The 12,385-nt window shown below is 43.7% G+C and overlaps 1 protein-coding gene across 1 annotated transcript in view; it reads right to left on the reverse strand.

The window, feature by feature from the left end:
• The window catches only part of LOC124118090 (leucine-rich repeat protein lrrA-like), a 30,030-nt gene that overhangs the window by 15,830 nt on the left and 1,815 nt on the right, over positions 1-12,385 (reverse strand). The gene's annotated exons all lie outside the window — the stretch shown is intronic.

Genomic DNA, 12,385 nt, shown 5'->3' on the forward strand with positions numbered 1-12,385 from the left:
CACGTAATAAGCCAATACAGATACCGCTGCATACAGGCGGAACACGGCCGCAAGACTATAACACTCGACTGGCCATATATGTGTGGATATGCAGCCCTGGTTGAGTATGATAAACGTACGGTTACGGTCGGACTGTAGGATTCATTCTGAGGGAGGAATCTCATATTGTGCGTATCGCTGCCCCCCGCGTAGCTCGCTCTTCCATCTTGTGTAATATGATAACATATTGACTTTGAGATAACAGCTGTCACATGGGGCTGGCTGGGTTGGGGGTTGGGTCGGGTGTGGCTTAACGTTGGATTACTGTTGGAAACAGCTCGAGGCTGACCATATATTAAACAATAACCTGTCCCCAAACATGCTGGAAAAAAATACTGTTTCTCATACAAAATTCGTTTACAGGACCGCCGGGATATTAAATTGTGTGTCCCTCTTCATCTCAACGCGTTTTCAGATTTGGAAACATGTATTATATATATCTATACATAGATATTAAATTTCATCCGGACTTACACTGAGTGCGTGAGCTGGGTTTAACCCCGCTTTGGGCAGTATTTCAATCACGGCGTGTCATCTTCGTATTGGAAGGAGACCCGGTAGATGCAGATCTTAGACGTTTACCGACCACGGATCATCATGGACCGATTCTAGGATTCAAAACCGCAATCAGCGGGTCCTTGTACAAGCAAAGGGACACAACTCTTTCGAGCTAAATTTTTTTAAATTTTTTTTTTTTTTTTTTTTTTTGGGGGGGGGACCAAAATATACAGTTCAGTGCAGCTGGCTGGATCAACGAGGCTCTTGTGCAGCTCTTAGCGTAGACCCTCCGACTTAATTATTTTGAAGTGACATTTGCGACTAGGATCAGTCACTAGGCAGTCACGCTAGCATATTCCTTTGCCCTGGACAAGTGTATACTGATGTGACCTTCAAATATCCAGGCAATCTCAAAACAAGCGTTGTTTGTTTCATAGCAACCCCAGAGAGAGAAACTATGGTTCAAGGGCTTGTTGACTTGTATGTCTTAACATCAAGCCTCTTATTGAGCCGAGACACGAGCGACCCTCCCATTGTGTCTCACGACATACACTTGAGTTCAAGGAGCTTATGTGACGTTGTATGAAAATATATACCATCTGCTTAGAAGGCATCAGTTTTATGGTGCAGTGTCCATGTGTGACACGCGCCCGTTTTGGAACCGGCAACACCTGAGTGAGGCTTATGTGAGATTGACATCGCATGTGCCATTGCTGTGTACCACAGTGAAATAATGTACTGGGGGGGTATTCGTAAAACACTGTTCAGTACATCTGAGTGAGTGAGTGAGTGAGTGGTTGCTTGATTGATTGCTTGATTACTTGCTTGCTTGCTTGCTTGCTTGATTGATTGATTGAGTGAGTGAGTGAGTGGTCGAGTGAGTGGTCGAGTGAGTGGTCGAGTGAGTGAGTGAGTATAGTATGTAACTCAGGGATTTACAAGATGATTTAGCAGATTCTAAGTTAATATTTGTGGAGTCAAAGTCATAAACGTTAGTGTTAAAGGCTGGCGACATGTGGTGTTCTTGATTTCCAAGGGGGGCACGGGTGGCCCCGTCGTCTAAGGCGTCGCGATTCGCTGTGCATAGTTGCGTCCCTTGGGCACGCCAGAAACCTATGATTGTGGGTTCGAATCCCGGTTCGCCCCGTTTAAGTTTCTAGGTTTGTCAGCACCATACCCGTGCTCGTGGGTTTCACCGAAGAGGTAAACGTCTGAGACCTGCATCACTTCGGGCTTTCCTCCCACATTAAGCTGACACGCCATGATATAATTTGAATACTGTTAAAAGCGGCGTTAAACCCAACTCACTCACTCACTCACTCACTTGATTTCCAAGCAGTTTCTCAATGTCATATTATTGTACAGGCTTAGACGATTATTACCGAAAGGGATGTGAATGTTTGATTGAAGAGAACCACCCACTTATGCTCTGAACTTCAATCTAAATCATTTAACAACCATACCTTTGCGCTCCCCCAGAACTCGCAATGTCAGTTATCTGCGTCCGTTTTAAATTTGTTTGCGCACAGGACGTGAAGACCCTTGCAGATTGAGAAACCAGCCGACTTAGACCTTGATAGAATACAAAAGGTTCTTTGTGGAATCAGTTGGTGTCAAAGACGGCCATTTTAACTAACGGCTATCCTCGCGAACTTAAACTATTTTACTGCATGGCGTTAATGACTTAAAAATCATGATGGTGTTTCTGTGTCAATGCTTGTTCGGAGGAAATAAAAACACTCGCATTAAAACACACTCCTCCCCCAAGCCTTATTGGCTTAAAATAAACACCCTTTCTATATGCATTTTATGTTCAGTTATTTCAGATATCGAACACATACGTGTTTGTACTCCGTCATGAAAACCATTAAACGCCCATAATTGTGTAGAAGCAGCCTAGTAAAACATAACACGCTTACTAAATAACAAATATCAATACAACACTCTCCTAAACAGCCAATAATATCGATGTCATTATTAAAACAATATATATCGATTTGCTAATCAATAACTCAATTACAAAGTCAATATGTTTACTTAAGTTACACATACCGATTATATAACAATCCTAACGGTGAAACAATCGATAACCAACAAGGTAGAAACCAATCAATAATATCAACATGACGGAGCTATCATCTTTGTCTTGTGTGTGTAGAACCTAACAGAGATCAGACACAGGTCATTGAACTATAACCCCAGCTGGCATACCAATGATTCATTATTCAGAAGTAGATATCAGTGGTAACAGATTACAACGGTAGATCTTAATGTTTCAACAACGTCTTTTGTCAACCGTTTAACCTGAGACGGGAGGATATTTTAAACCGATCAGAAATAATTCCACATTAGCCGTGGAAGATAACGGTATGGCAACAGGCCGTGAAACTATTGGTTTGTAAAGTCATTAATTAGTGTAGGTAGTGTTACTGTCATTCTGAGGTTGATGGAGTTGAATTAAACATGTATTGGAAGCTTATTGATCGGGTAATTAGGTTTCTGCAGCCGTCACATTTGGTTAAACAGTGTCGTTTTGGTCACAATACAGATTTTCCAAATAATACATGTGGTTAGCGAGACTACTTGTGTACAGTTATTTAGCTAGAAGCATTCTGTTTTGTTTTCAAATTGGTTATTTCCTCTTACTAACGGAAATCTGGGCACAACGTATTCAGAGAAACATTAAAATCCCTTCAGAAATTGTACCGTGTTGGGATTTGAACACATGCCGTCGGCGTGACGGGAGAACGCTTTGACCACAAGGCTACCCCACCTTGTCGTGACACAGTCGTCGAAGGCGCCGCAGTGCGCTGTTCAGTGCTCCGTGACCTAGGCATGCCCTAAACCAGGAAATCTCATTAGAATCAGAGCTTAGTTTTCGCTACCGTAGTCAGGCCCTGTAACTAATATATCCAATACAGCCCATGCAAGTCTATAATATTCTAGTCTGTTACTGCAGTATCAGAAACGGAAGAGAGTCTCTGGGATCCTTTTATTTTATTTCATAACCTTAATTTAACAACTGTTTTATCTGTACATTATGTTTATTTCAGACATGTTAGTCTACCACTACCGCTACACAAAAATCTGAAGAAATTCCATAATACAGGTCAACGTTTCGCGAACTTTGACCGACCAATGAAATGACTTACAAGAAGTGGCCATTAGCCAAACAGGAAGTAGCTGCCTCGTGCTTTACGAGATTAGTTTCAAAATGGCGACTTCCATTCCAGTTTAAGCTTTTAAACGATTTTGACGAAGTCCTCGGTTTAAAATTTGAAAACTGAACAAAAGATAATTCTGGAATGTCTAATAGGTGGCCGAGATTGTATGTCAATACATCCCACGAGCTATGGACAGTCTTTTCCGTGTCAAATGTTTATCCCTCTGGAATAAGAGGTAGACAATGTCAAGCATTTGGAAAAAGTCGCAGAGCCCGTAACTGACGTTCGAAATGACCCGTGTCAAACGTTTCGAGGTTGCATGATTAGAAAACACATTCGGACTTTCACGATCTCGTAAGCGACGTTCTGATTGGTCGGGATAAAGCGGTTGTGAGCACTAAGATCTGAATTTGATCAGTTTGGAAACCTATGATCGTGGGTTGGTTGGTTGTTGGTTGATTTGTTGTTTAACGCCGCACTCTGCAATATTCCAGCTATAAGACGGCGGTCTGTAAATAATCGAGTATGGACCAGACAATCCAGTGATTAATATCATGAGCATCGATCCTCGCAATTGAGATCGATGACATGCATCAACCAAGTCAGCGAGCCTGACCACCCGATCCCGTTAGTCGCCTTGTACGACAAGCATAGTCACTCACCTTTTACGGCAGGCATGGGTTGCTGAAGACCCATTCTACCCCGGAATCTTCACGGGTCGCCCTGAATATTTGCATGGTTCATTAGCACCACGCCCGTGCTAGTCGATACCGAAATGGTAAAACTCTAAGACTTGCATTCTTTCGGGCTTTCATCCCACATGAATCTGATCGCCTTGATATAACTGAAATACTTAGCGGCGTAAAACACAACTGATTCATTCAACATCAACTTTTCGTTCCCCGGCTAACAGGATGTGGCCCGTACGTGCAAAGGTGCTAATCATGACTTATCCTTTGTAATGAACACGTTCTTATTTATAAGCACGATTTGAACTTCTCCGCGAGTATTATATGACGCAGAAACAGATGTAAAGTGAGCAACCGACACGAACCTGCTGACTGACTCGTCATCACCCTGACTACAGCTGAACCTTACGCTGTCTGGGATACACGCTATGTTTATATGTCTGATTAGGTTTTCATCGCAGGAGGCATGGGTAGAATGATCAATTATTTCCCGGATTTCATCATTTAAGTATACTCATTATTGTTCATGTTCATCAAGCCGGACATCACGCATGTGTTAGAATTAAGGAGTTACTCTGTCTTTGCAATCTTAGACCGCCTCCGTGGTCTAGTGGTAGAACGTCCGCCCGGAGAGCGGAAGGTCCGGGGTTCGATTCCCGGTCGCGTCATACCAAAAGACGTTAAAAGATGGTACTTGTTGTTACCCTGTCTGGCGCTCGGCATTAAGGGGCTAAAACAAGGACTGGTCGGCTCGGAGTCGGTATACTGTGTCAGAGTGGGGTATTCATGTTAAACTGCGGCATGGTATCTCAGTGAGCTAGCACTATAAATCGGCATCAGTCCGGACTAGTACAAGCAGCCACACAAACACACACACGTCGCTATATAAGTGCAATAATCTTGGACGCGACGTTATACCCCATTTCACCTCACCTCACCTTTGCAATCTTAATATGTTGGTATTCTACTCAACACAAGTTTAAGAACACCCACAATTGGCAGGCTGTGGGTTGCAATACCCGCTAGTTATGACAGATTAACTCCAATTATATGAAAAACTCATGTGTTCTTTAACTTCTTTTGAGTAGTATATGAGATCATGTGAGAAAGGTGAGGTGAGGTGAAATTGGGTTTAACGTCGCGTCCGAGATTATTGCACTTATATAGCGACGTGCATGCACGTGTATGTGTGTGTGTTGGTGCTTGTACTAGTCCGGACTGATGCCGATTTATAGTGCTGGCTCACTGAGATACCATGCCGCAGTCTAACATGAATACCCCACTCAGACACAGTATACTGACTCCGAGCCGACCAGTCCTTGTTTAGCCCCTTAATGCCGAGCGCCAGACAGGGTAACAACAAGTACCATCTTTTAACGTCTTTTGGTATGACGCGGGCGGGGATCGAACCCCGGACGTTCCGCTCTCCGGGCGGACGCTCTACCATTAGACCACGGAGGCGGTCTATGTGAGAAAGACTTTGGCGACGCTTTTGTCCAGACTCCAGCGCTATCAAAGCACGGCTATCACAATTGGTTCAGACATAACACATATATCTTTTGTGTGTTTGCTGGTTGCTTAACGCCGAACGTAGCAATATTCCAGCTATTTGACGGCGGTCTGTAAATAATCGAGTCTGGACCAGACAATCCAGTGATTAAACATGATGAGCATCGATCTATACAATTGGGATACGATGGCATGCATCAACCAAGTCAGTGAGCCTGACCACCCGATCCCGGTAGTCGCCTCTTACGACAAGTATGGATTGCTGAAGACCTATTCACTGCGGTACCTCGTCACGGCTCGTCACGGGTCACACAAATGTGGGAAATAAATCTCGGGTAGTATTCGTGACGAGCGATAAAGATGTTGTCACTCCCTGTTGTTTATTAAACGAAACAAAGGATACATCTTTACTGACTGTGTATAATCATACAGAAGTAACTACAGCACTCCAGTAAGAAGAAATGCAGTTGTTCTAAGGAGACCATGACTGCAGCAAGCGCATCACCAGTACACGATTGTTATATCCATGTGATAATATGCTCGTACATGGGCAACGAGATTTATACTGAAATACAGCTACTATTACCACGTCCACATGTAATCTACTGAAGGTCGGCAACACGAAGTCCTTGTACAGTCGCAAATACAACCATAGTTCGACACAAGAGGACTGCAATATCAGACCAATGTGTCGTTATGGAATTCTCCCAAAAGCAAAATGTAACATCGTCTTAAATGATATATCGAGATAAAGGATTTCGACCTAACGAGGTACTGATTTACGCGGGGCAGCTATTACATGGAAGAGAGAATCGGTGCAACACCAATCCCAAACCGATGGCGTCGTTCTTCAAGCTTGAACCCGTAAGTTGCGATGGCTGGTAACCCAGGCCCCTGGCCACCGGCTCAGTCCCACCGACAGAGATGTATATTCATTTGGCAATATACCTGTAAACTACATTTGACCTTCACCGGTCACATAGGTCAAGGGTCGTGAACATTGTCAAAACCGCTCAGTCAACAAATGTTAGAGTTTGAAGTCAGAAATGAAATCCCTGCGTGAAAGCAAGGTGTATTATGTTACTGATAGGGGTGAATGTAGTGGGTTAGGGTGACGGCGGGGTAATGTTTATCTTGTATATATAATAGGTAATTTGTAAAGTACATGCAATGCATTGGGGCTTTATAAATGTATAAAGGTATTACCCGATGTCATGGATCATTTAGAGTTCATGGTGGCTTTTAAAGCTTGCTTGCTTAGGTATATGGTTTGTATATTTGTTTGTTGTTTAATGCCGCACTTAGCATATTCCAACTATATGACGGCGGTCTGAAAATAATCGAGCCTGGATCAGATGATCCAGTGATTGACATCATGAGCATCGATCCACGTATTGGGGATACCATGACATGTATCTACTAAGTCAGCGAGCCTGACCACCTGATCCCGTTAGTCGCCTCTTACGACAAACATGGGTTGCTGAAGACCTATTCTCAACCCGGATCTTCACGGGTCGACGGGTATATAGACCCCACGCAGATAAATACTTGCGTAGATATATATCAATCTTGATATACATATCATGTACCACTCCTGAGTACAGTACAGTACAGTACAGAATGGTGTTATATGGCTGATTTTATTTTTGAACAGAGTTGTAATTTTATTACATTGTTTCTGTTAAGGTTCAGTAGAAGTTCGTAACATTATGTTTTAACAATAATTAGTTGTCAGGAATGAATAACTACCGAATGTAAGCAGTGGTATGGAAGTTACTATATTTAGATGCTTGTGGAGTCAAGTATAACCTGGAATAGACTAATCCAACATAGTATATAATTTTCTAGAAGGTGTTGAGACTATAAGTGGGGTAAGCACATGCCTGTTTCATCTCCCATCACATCTCACATTACAACAAGACCAATGGCTGTGTGAAGATCATTGTTTTTGCCCCGGATATCCAGCCTAGGCCTATTTTGAAAGCTTGACCACTGTTGCTGCTAGGTGAATATTATTATCACTGACCTTTTCCCTATTACCACTGCTGCTGTATTTTATACTGTCATTGTAACTGTACTGCCACTCTGTTTTATACTGTCATTGTAACTGTATTACCACTCTATTGTGTACTGGGGCGGTCGGGTAGCCTAGTGGTTAAGGCGATCGCTCGTCACGCCGAAAACCCGGGTTCGATTCCCGACATGGGTACAATGTGTGAAGCCCATTTCTGGTGTCCCCCCGCCGTGATATTGCTTGAACATTGCTAAAAGCGGCGTTAACCCATACTCACTCACTCACTATTGTGTATTGTCATTGTAATTACTTTGTAGTAAGTTATATTGAGTTGTAAACCTAGTTGATTTTATAATACAATGGTTAGTTGTATAAACGTCATTTGTTATTTGTTGATTTCACACTGAATTCTTTTGCGTATAGATTTCTGGGTTAACTTATTGTTTCAATTTAAAGTCGACACGCCACAATTGATGTGTTAAGTGGGCCAGTCGATGTCAAGTACTTATTAACATCGTGTAGCCCTAGCGTCAATGACCATTTTAACAATATGTATACAATACTACACATATTAACTTGAAACTTAATTTCCAAGATGCGCTTGCCGATAATATACACGAAAATATGTATTAAAATTCTTAAGATGGACCTGCTTTGCATATGTTAACAGCATTAAAAAATAGTTTACAAAAACTGCCGGGCAAACGTAAGTATACTCTTGAAAATACGATTTACCAAAAGATTACAAACGTTATCAAACGTTACTTGGCTGAAAACTGTCGTCGAAACACAGCAGATAAAAGTACGAAACACAGCTATGATACCCGTATCAAAACCACCACCATCAAATAACCATTTCTGGTTTGTTTGATTTTAGCCACCATCAAACATGGGTGTATACTTTCTTTTGTCCGGTTCTTTACGAATAATAATTCAAACATATTCCAATATCTGCTAGGTGTGTGTTTTAATCATATTTACAGCAAGGCTGTAGTTACCTTTCATCTCTTTATCTGGACTTGATAAGGATTAAAGCTTTGTGCCTGTTACAGAAGCTGGCTTTAAGCCCTTCTCGTGAATAATCCACATCTTCCGCTCCTCATTGTCAGAGAGAACAGTGCTAGGTTATTACAGAACAACGGCTGTCGTCAATTAGCTTGTGAAACTGCACTGACACAAATCAATATGCACACGCGTCCCGTCAACCCCGATCCAGGAAGGATCTATTTTATCACTGTAGGATTAATACAAGACGATGTAATTGATAAAAAAAGTACGGAAACCTGTATCCGACAAAAGAACGAACCACGGGACATTGCATTACACGATCTACCGATAAAGACGAGCTCTTCAACCTACGCGTACAAGATGGCTGGGAACATTCTTGATGCTACATTATACGTAGATATGGGGAAATACCATATCGACGCGACCGCCTCCGTGGTCTTGTGGTAGAGCGTCCGCCCGGAGAGCGGAAGGTCCAGGGTTCGATCCCGGGCCGCGTCATACAAAAAGACGTTAAAAGATTGTACTTGTTGTTACCCTGTCTGGCGCTCGGCATTAAGGGGCTAAAACAAGGACTGGTCGGCTCGGAGTCAGTATACTGTGTCTGAGTGGGGTATTCATGTTAAACTGCGGCATGGTATCTCAGTGAGCTAGCACTATAAATCGGCATCAGTCCGGACTAGTACAAGCAGCCACACACACACACATACACGTGCATGCACGTCGCTATATAAGTGCAATAATCTTGGACGCGACGTTAAACCCAATTTCACCTCACCTCACCACCATATCGACGCGCACAGCTCTAGCTCTCCACCTGTGAGGGAGTAACCCCGCATTCTGCAATATTTTATGACGGCGGCCTTTCAATAATCAACTCTGGATCAGTTAATCCAGTGGTCGAGATCATGAGCAACGATTCATGCACATGGGTACGACTAAATGCTATCAACCAAGTCACCGAACCTATCTACCTGTCTATTTAGTCGCGTATGTTGCGAGGGACCTATTCTAACCTCGAATCCCCTAAGAAGATGAGTTAGTGAGTGAGTTTTGTTTTACGCCGCTTTTAGCAACACCCCAGCAATATCAAAGCAGGGGACCCCGGAAATGGGCTTCACACATTGTACCCACGACGGGAATCAAACCCAGGTATACGGAGTGGCGAGCGTACGCTTTAACCACTAGGCTACCCAAGCGCCCAGAGTGAGTGAGTGAGGGTAGGTGATGATTATCATGATCAGCAACATTGCACGTGTTTGCATGACGTCACATGAACTCATCATCTCATTCAGTTGACCGCAGGTATGCTCATATTGATAAAGCAATATCTCGGAGAGCCTAATTAGGCTGTATACCCAAATTTGAATACCAGCAATGGTGGCCGAATACCTGCACAATGCTTGGTGTACATGTAGTACAAAGGGGATCTGTTGGACACAATGGCTGCTGATAATACCCGGATGAGACCTGACTGTTTTCGCGTGCCATCCTTCATCAATGCGTTGGTCACATCGTCTTCGGCTAACAGTAATTGATTCACTGTATATCCCTTCCTACTAAACTCATAAATCAACAGCAATATGCAATATTATTTTTAGTTCCTTCGAGACTACCACCCAAATAATTCATTCATGTGTTACAGACTTACAACAAAGTAACATCGAGACTTCAGGCAGTGACTTGGTTTTATTATGCCTACTGTATGAGCAATCAGGTAATTCCGTGATGTTCCCTGCGGAGCACCATACATATTGAGAAGCTCCATCAATCAGCGCGTACCACCCAGGGCATCATTGATACGGCAAATCTCGGAGATCAAACATGCTCGAGGCTCGGGAATTGAGTTGGTTCCTTGACTACCTATATATCAGCACAGTAAACAGGACGTTGCCTTGACACATGACAAGACGACTGATACAAGCGGGAATGTTTGTTTGTTTGTTTGTGTGTTTGTTCAACCTCGTTTTGAACAGTATTTCAATTATCTGGGTGTCAGCTTATTGTTTGTCTTTTTATTAACGCCGCCCTTAGCAATATTCCAGCTTTATAACGGCGGTCTGTAGGTAATCGAGTCTGGACCAGACCATCCAGTGATTGACATCATGAGCATGCAATTTGGATACGATGACACGTATCAACCAAGTCAGCGAGCCTGACCACCCGATCCCCTTAGTCTTACGTCAAGCATAGTCGCCTCTAGCTGCCAGCATGGGTTGCTGAAGATCTATTCTAACCCGGATCTTCACGGGGGGAGACAAGCATGGGTTGCTGAAGACCTATTCTAACACTGAACTTCACGGGGGGAGACAAGCATGGGTTGCTGTAGATCTATTCTAACCCGGATCTTCACGGGGGGAGACAAGCATGGGTTGCTGAAGATCTATTCTAACACGGATCTTCACGGGGGGAGACAAGCATGGATTACTGAAGATCTATTCTAACCCGGATCTTCACGGGGGGAAACAAGCATGGGTTGCTGAAGATCTATTCTAACACGGATCTTCACGGGGGGAGACAAGCATGGGTTGCTGAAGATCTATTCTAACACGGATCTTCACGGGGGAAGACAAGCATGGGTTGCTGAAGATCTATTCTAACCCGGAACTTCACGGAGGGAGACAAGCATGGGTTGCTGTAGAACTATTCTAACCCGGATCTTCACGGGGGGAGACAAGCATGGGTTGCTGAAGATCGATTCTAACCCGGATCTTCACGGGGGGAGACAAGCATAGGTTGCTGAAGATCTATTCTAACCCGGAACTTCACGGGGGGAGACAAGCATGGGTTGCTGAAGATCTATTCTAACACGGATCTTCACGGGGGGAGACAAGCATGGGTTGCTGAAGATCTATTCTAACCCGGATCTTCACGGTGGGAGACAAGCATGGGTTGCTGTAGAACTATTCTAACACGGATCTTCACGGGGGAAGACAAGCATGGGTTGCTGAAGATCTATTCTAACCCGGAACTTCACGGGGAAGACAAGCATGGGTTGCTGAAGATCTATTCTAACACGGATCTTCACGAGGGGAGACAAGCATGGGTTACTGAAGATCTATTCTAACACGGAACTTTACGGGGGGAGACAAGCATGGGTTGCTGAAGATCTATTCTAACCCGGAACTTCACGGAGGGAGACAAGCATGGGTTGCTGTAGATCTATTCTAACCAGGAACTTCACGGGGGAAGACAAGCATAGGTTGCTGAAGATCTATTCTAACACGGATCTTCACGGGGGGAGACAAGCATGGGTTGCTGAAGATCTATTCTAACCAGGAACTTCACGGGGGAAGACAAGCATGGGTTGCTGAAGATCTATTCTAACACGGATCTTCACGGGGGGAGACAAGCATGGGTTGCTGAAGATCTATTCTAACACGGAACTTCACGGAGGGAGACAAGCATGGGTTGCTGAAGATCTATTCTAACCCGGATCTTCACGGGGGGAGACAAGCATGGGTTGC

The sequence above is a fragment of the Haliotis rufescens genome, unplaced genomic scaffold (genome assembly GCF_023055435.1).
Source record: "Haliotis rufescens isolate VD_foot unplaced genomic scaffold, xgHalRufe1.0.p SCAF_9, whole genome shotgun sequence".
Lineage (NCBI taxonomy): Eukaryota > Metazoa > Mollusca > Gastropoda > Lepetellida > Haliotidae > Haliotis > Haliotis rufescens.